Source organism: Felis catus, chromosome C2 (genome assembly GCF_018350175.1).
Source record: "Felis catus isolate Fca126 chromosome C2, F.catus_Fca126_mat1.0, whole genome shotgun sequence".
Lineage (NCBI taxonomy): Eukaryota > Metazoa > Chordata > Mammalia > Carnivora > Felidae > Felis > Felis catus.
In genome coordinates, this window is record NC_058376.1 from 140,671,188 (window position 1) to 140,679,178 (window position 7,991).

Consider the following 7,991-nt stretch of genomic DNA (forward strand, 5'->3'; position numbering starts at 1 on the left):
CACAGGTATGAAGGACCCAATTATGGAGGTGGAGGGGTAAGAAGGCTATTGATTTCCCTCCCCAGAAGCACTCAAATGTTAAAGAAAAAAAAAGTGTTTAGGCACAGATACTACAGAGCCATACCTTAGATAAATGAGTTGCTTGTGTGCGTTCTTGAAAGCCCAGCATGTAAGAGATTGTTTCCAGTAGAAACTTTTGCATTCTAATCAATGTACCATCTGAAATGCAATCTGAGAGTAAATTGAATACAGTCTTTGTTATGTTCCCATATAATTATAAAAGTCCCACTTCTCTATACCACCTTTAAAAAAGTCAGTGGTTCAGAATAAAATTTTTCTTGCAATAAGCCAGTATATTTTCCTCATCCTGTGCATACACGTTTGATAAGCAAAATTAACAAGTTCAGGTTTATAAAAACACCTAAATTAGACATGATATAATTTTTTTAAATTTATATTTGAATTAATCATTAAGTATTATTAAGGTAGTATTCCATTTACACAAAAGCAAATTTTCACACTTCTCAGAACCTGGCTATTACATTTAGTTAGATGGACTACATAAACTTTTGTTGGGTTCACTGTGGATCTAGACAGTAAACAAATACATTAGAAATTGTTGCTGTGTAAATTATCAATAATACATCTGCATAGATTTATAATATCTCCAAAGGAAAAATACTCTAGAATTTTACTTGTATCTGGAAACAAACTCAGTCTGTTTATCGATGTTCTTTATAAACAATTTTACTTATACATTCACACACACACACACACACACACACACACACGCACGCACGCACACACATTTGATTCCAAATATCTTCTATTAGACTCCAAGATCTGTGAGGTACGAGGCCTGCCTTATTCATGTTTTTATTTCTCTTATTATGATAACTTCTTTTTTTGTCTTAATAAATGTTTGCTGAGCTAAATACCACACCTTAACTATACATATCTGGAATTTTTGTTGTGAATTTTATTTAATGGGGAATGGAAAAAATTTGTGTTTTTTGTGGGGCTATAATTTTCAATCTCCTGATTTTTGTGATTTTTCAGAGCTGGCCATAATGCTATATAGTTCTCTGATTTTATTTCTCTGGTACAAAAAAGCAAAATGAATGAATTGTGATTGAGCCATGGAGCCCAGTTGCTTGCATATGTAATAGGAGTTCTAAATTACCATATAAACACAGCTGCAGTTTTCCAGTCTGAAGGCTTTGAGAAGTATGCCGACTGGTAGTGTGGGTATTTGGAGCTCTAAATTTAAGAGCATCATTATGAGCTGCAACAGACAATCATCCTGCCTTATTTAAATCTCTGGGCAACTGTAAAACTAGAGTATGTATTGCTTAAATATTCAGTCTTCTTATCTATGCCTATATCTGAACAACCAAGGTTAGCTCCTATCTTGTAAGTTGACAAATTATACTTTATGGCATATCATTGGGTGCTGCCTTTATGAAGTTACCAGAAGGTTAATAGTTTTGAAATAGCTTATATTTAAATAATCTCATTGTAAAAGTTATTTCAAAGTTCATACAAATTGATATAAATCGTGCTTCTTTCGCAAGGCAGATAGACCCACACAGGAAAATAGATGAAAATATTTACATCTGCTATTTACATATACGCACATGCACACACACATTCGTGCTAAAAGCTGCGTGCCTGAATTTTAGGTTGAGCAGCAATGAAGAAAGGTAAATTTTAAAATATGTTTTCTTGCTAATTTTCAATCATCCTTATTTGAGGATAAAAGACATTCTAAAAAAACTAGCACTTTATTTGCTAAAATTGTTACTTAAATTAATTTAACAAGAAACATGTTTCACTATTTAAGCAGTACTTTCACAAAATTTATATTTTCAATATCTTTAATATTTTTAAAGAGGTTTTTTACCATAATTAACCAGTAATTGATGGAAAACAGGTAGAATCCTTTCATGCCAACAGTTCTTTGAACTATTCAATTGTAGTAAAATAAAATCAGGAAGGTTTTGCATATTAAATGAAATGGGAAATATCACTGGACTCTAATACTAATCCATTAATTCAATAGAAAATTGGAAGTACAGGCAAAGTTATCATTTGACCTTTTTTTTTTTTTTTTTTTAATGGCTAGCTAGATTTATGAAGAGTCTAGGGACAAAAGTCAGGACTGGATAAGCTCCATTATAAATTATCTACTTTGTGATGTAGCCTTGGGAAATTGTAGATCCAACTTCTTTTCCTATGGGTAACCAATGCTTGTATAGGTTATCTTCTTACTGTCACTTCAAGAAATTCAGCCTAAACCTTGGAGTGAACCTGAACAACATTGAACAATATACCCTATTATAACCAACAGACAAACAAAACCAGAATAGATGACCTCTTTACCCCAACTGTCTAAAATCAGATGGATGTGTGAGGAGGGTGATCATAATGTTGAATAATTCCTTATTGTTCAACACACCATTAATAATGTTTGTTATTAAGAAGTATTATTATTGGGGGGGTGTTAAATGGGTGACGGGCATTAAGGAGGGCACTTTTCAAGTTGAGAAATAATAATAATGATGATAATAATAATTCTTAAAAAAATTTTTTTAAGTTTATTTATTTTGAGAGAGAGAGCATGCAAATAAGGGAGGGGCAGAGAGAGAGAGAGAGGGAGAGAGAGAATCCCAAGTAGCCTCCACACTCAGTGAGGAGCCCCACAGTGGGGCTTGAACCCACCACCAAGTGAGATCATGACTGGAGCCAAAATCAAGAGTCGGGCACTTAACCAACTGAGCCACCCAGGTGCCCCTATTAAGAATTATTTTTAATTGAAAAAGTGTTTTCTTGTATTGTTTCAAAAGAAGGGATAATTAATCCCGGCATTTTCCAGGCCACATGGTTAATTCAAACAGCCAAAAAGAATTTACATTTTTCCACTGTTTTAATGTTTTTTTTTTTATTGTACACAAGACAAACGCATCAAATAAAGAGCTAGCAAGCATCACTTATGATTGATTCCACTTACTTGAACGTTAGTGAAGGGAATCATTGTAGGAAAGAACTGTATGTGTCTTTAGCAAAATGTATTTGTTTGTAGCAAATCAAATATAATCAATACTTTTGACAAATGAACAGTTAGAAAAGCCCTCATTGTAAGGGACGTGTACATTGAATCAGTACTTCAGACTAGAAGATATCATAGTGATCACCTGGTAGGATCCCTTTTGTCACACAGATGAGGAAAACTGAGATTTGAAAGGTGGTAATCACTGATCTCAAATTGTTGGAAGCCTTCAAAAGTGCAAAATTAGACCTGTGCCTAATTCCATGTTTGTGGAAATGTGGATTGTTCCTCAATACCCTTTTCCCCGTACTCTTAAGAATTCCTACCTGCACACACAGTTACCCCAAATGGAAAGTGTTTTCTAGCATCCCCTAGCTCCTTCTCTGGGACAGGTGAATACATCTGGGTAATGGACATAAACAGAAGTATTGTGTGGTTGCACTTGGGAAGTTTTCTTATGCTTTGTGCCCTGTTTTTCATTCTTCTCTTCTTCCTGTTGGCTGCAAGTATGATGTCATGATAGTATGTATAATGGCCAGAGCTGGAGCAGCCATCTTGGGGGACCTTGGTAATGGAGACCTGGGCTAGAGTAGCAATAAGGTCAAAGGATCTTGAATCCTAAGGATTTCATGGAGGAGAGTCTCGAGCCTCAAATTCCTAGACTTTTCAATGAGAGAAGATAGAAAAGAAAACAAACTTGTGTCTTGTTAAAGCCATGCTTAGTCTTTATTTATCTGTTACTCCTAGTCAAGCCCAATCTTAATTCTTATTCTGCTGTGCCATCAGCGCCTGGTTCAGCGGCCAGCAGGTAGGTGGTATTTCATAGATGTTTGTGGCAACATGGGAGGCATCTCCAACACCTGCTTCTCCTTTCCTTACATCCAAACCAGCCTTGGATCCTTCCAGTTTCACCTCCTGACATCTCTCCAATCCATTCACTTGTCTTCAACCCCCACCCATAGAAGCTGAAGCTCTTGCCTTGTCTTACCTAGACTATAAATTTTTCTGGACAGTCTCACCCACATCTCTTTCCACTTAAAACTTGGCTTGTTGCTTTCCGTCCCATCTCACTTTTCCTAAATTAACATCTAGGTCTCCTTCAGGCCTCTCCTCAGCACTTCCCCAGGACAGACTTCCCTGACTGTAGAAAATCTCCCAGGATTCTCTATGGTACCACATAGTTCTGTATCCCCACACAGCCTGTCTCTCCCACTAAACTGTAAGCCCCACGAAGGTGGTGGCTTGGATATCTTGCCACTGTTATGTCCGTTATGTCTCCAGTGTCTAGCATGGTGCCTGGTACACAGTAGAGGCTTAATAATGTGTTTGCTAAATGAATAAAATGGTATTGAAAAATCCATTGTTGGGATTTGGAAAACCAGTGGGCTGGCAATGACTGAGATTTGAAACACACACACACACACACACACACACACACACACACAGAGAACAAAGCAGTTTTTATATTTACTTTATAGTATGGCTGTTTAACTCATTGGGTTAATCAAACTCTAAAATAATTATATTTATACAATTGGATGGACTAAGGGTTTGAAGTCCATTGTTTGCCGATTTTGGTTCTGAGCCTGGAATTTAATAATTAGAATAGCAGTTCTCAGAGTGATTCAAAGACCCTTGGAGGTACCTGAGACCATTTCTAGGGGTCCATGAGGTCTCCCTTCTCTCTGTGGGTGAGGCCAGAACTTCTTCATATTCTTCAACCCTAACAACATAGAGTAGCAGATTGGATGCAGAAGCAGTTATGAGACTCCAGCTGTGGTCTATTAAACTAGATATCAAAGAAATGTACAAAATGTAAAATAATGGCATGCTTTTCACTAATACTTTCTTGTTTTGGAAAATATAGCTATTTTTTTAAAAAAATGTTATTTACATTAACATGTAATGGTTTACCATTACTATTTTTAAATGATTTTTTTTTAAGTCTTCAACATTTCTCAGTTACAATTCTAATACTATAAATATCGATAGACATAATTCACAGAACCAAAGCTCTTTGGGGTCCTCAATATACTTGAGAATGTTAAGAGATCCTGAGATCAAAACACTTATGAACCGTTGCATGAAAGAACCATTTCTTTGGTTTGAGACTTGCTCTTCTTTCAAAATGCGAGGAAGACTACAGTAGTAGAAAGAGCCTAGGTTTGGGGGGTTCATAGGTGTGGGCTTGTAAGCCCGGGCTGCCTGTTTGTATGAACTTGGGCAAGTCAGTTAACTTGTGATAGTCTCAGCTTTTCCTCCTTTCAGGATAGAACAACACCTCAACGGGTTATTTGGAGAATTAAGAAAAACATGTGAAAACAGCACAGTATGACACAGAACAGGTAGTGTCTGGCCCACAGAAATGTTAAATTTCATTGTCAACTCTATGTTGTGTGAGTTTTCAAACAGCGTTTAAAAGTGCAGAGGGGAGATGTAGTGGTGTGTGGTAGAAGTTGCATAACTAGCTCTCTGGCGGAGGGGGTGGCAGGAAAGCCCTGCTTTTTAGCATTTGCTGATTTCCATGCCAGTTGGGAAGAGACAGGCTCACATCAGCCCTGTGAGCAGATATGAGCCAGCTTCAGTATAAATTGTTCTGGGGCTTTTACAAGAATAGGGAGGAGATGCATAAGGTGGCTGAAAGGGAGTCTGGGAGCCTGAGGGCAAAATTTATGCTAATTCAATATTTTGCCTTGAGTCAATCCAGAATCCCCAATTCTCTTTTTGAATGGATTGGATCCAGAGGGCCACCAAGAGGGTACCATGTAGATTTGCATACCCAAATTATCTGCCACAGGCTTTCATAATTCCACAAGTAGAATAACCACTTGGGGCGACATACTGCCTGTGGAAAGTTTGGTTAAAATGATGGATCATTGAGTAATTTAGATGTCACCTGGGAACAGGTGTAGTGCCCTGAAATGATGCTGCAGGGCAGTGGATCTCAAAGGTGGTCCCAGACTCAGAGCCTCGTATCATCTGGGAACATGTTAGAAACGTGAATTGTCAGACCCCATTCAACCCTGGGTATCGTGAACTCTGAAAGTGGGGTCCAGCAACGTGTTTTTGCAAATCCTTCAGGAGATTCTATAGGGGAAGTTTGGGGGCCATGGGAGCTGGGAAGACTGTTGTGTTTGGAGTGTGGTGATTCCTGAACATCCCGGATGCCCCACATGAGGTTGGGGCAAAGACAAACCACTACTGGGTGTAGTGGATGCTGTTGGTTCCCTAAGTGAAGCCACATCATCGGGCTGGTGCCACTGTAGTCTTGGCTGGTAATGGCTCACAGATGTCCCTTTCTCTGGACTAATGCCAACGACTGGCTGAGAGTCAAGTAAAACATCCTCCTCCTTTGTTTCACAGTGGGACTAATGCTGTGACGGAATTCATGTTCCTTGAGGAAGAGATTGAAGCCAGTCTCAAGCTAAGACCACATTCTAGTTCAGCTTTCCCACCTGCTCTATCCTGCTTCCCTCTTCTTCTCCTGAAAGCACTTTGTACAAAAATGGTTTCAACAAGAATCTTGGTTATATACTCTGCTACTAGGGAACTTGACCTGAGACACTTAATTTTAAGACCAGACAATTCTGGATTTGTATCTGAATTCCCCCATTTGTATTCGTATCCGAATTAACTATGTGACTCTGTTGAACAGAGCTAATGATGCCCACTTGGAGGGTTTGTTGCAGGAATTAAAGGGGCACTGTGTAAAAGCCCAGCGCCTTGGAGGAAGGTGGTGTGAACTGTCCAGAGCTTTCTTTGATCTTTTCCTGACTTGCCCTTTGGCCTTGGGCATGTTAATGTTTTCATGCTGTCTGTTTCCTCTGTGGGAACTCTGTGTGTGTCTAACACCAGGCTACCTCATCAATAACTGGAAGTCAGAAGTATTTTTTCAAGCAGTAATGTACTTGGCAAAATGTGGAAGACAGACATAAAGCATAATGAGCACTAATTATACAACCGAGAATGGAAATGCCCTGGGAGAGAAGTGTCTGGGAGTTCAGAGGCCAGGAGAGATGGGTGGTCCAGCCAGAAGCCTTCCTGGGACTTTGTCACCTAAGTGACTGTACTGTGAACATGAGCCCTTGAATTTGCAAATCTGGTCTCCTCCGGTCCAGGGGCCCCACTAAACTGGGAGGCAGGAAAAGGGGAGAGAGAGTTGGATCAGCCCCATGTCCCTAGCTGGTCTTCATCCTTCTTGTCTTTGAGGTCTGGACTCCATTAACACCTCCTCATAGAGACCTTCTTTAAATGCCCTCCCCCATCCCATAGCCCATTTATTCATTCCCCAGCACTGACCACCTTCAGGCATTAGCTTGTCCGGGTATTTGTCAGTGTGCCGACTGTTTGTCGTGCTAAAACTCCTAGAGCATAGGGGCTTAGTACGTCCTGTTCACTGCACACACATAGTGGGTCCTCAATAAAACTTGGTTTTGGAGCCATCAGAATTCTCATAAATCGCTAGCACTTTGGAAATCTCTTTGCCCATCTTCGGTAAAGCCGAATATGTCTTCCCATGACCCCACAATTCCACGTCTAGTAACTTATTCACAGAAATGCAAAGGTGTCCACCAAAAGACATGTGCTAGCACTTTATGTAATAACCACGAAACTGGAAGCCACCCACATTTCCATGGTATATCCATACAAGGAAATATTATACAGAAATGAGAACCTTTTACCAGAGGCCAAAACATGAATGAAACTCACTAACATGATGATGTGACTTTGAGTCAAAGAAACCAGACACACAAAAATGCACGTTCTCTGTGATCACATTCGTGTCAAGTATAGAAACAGGCAAATCCAATCTTGGTGTGAGAAATCAGGATAGTGGTTGTCCTGGGGGGGGGGGGGCTGGAAGGAGCTGAGTGGGGCATCGAGGGTGTTGGTCACGGTATGTTTCTTGGTTTGGCTGCTGTTTACACAGGTATATGCCGTT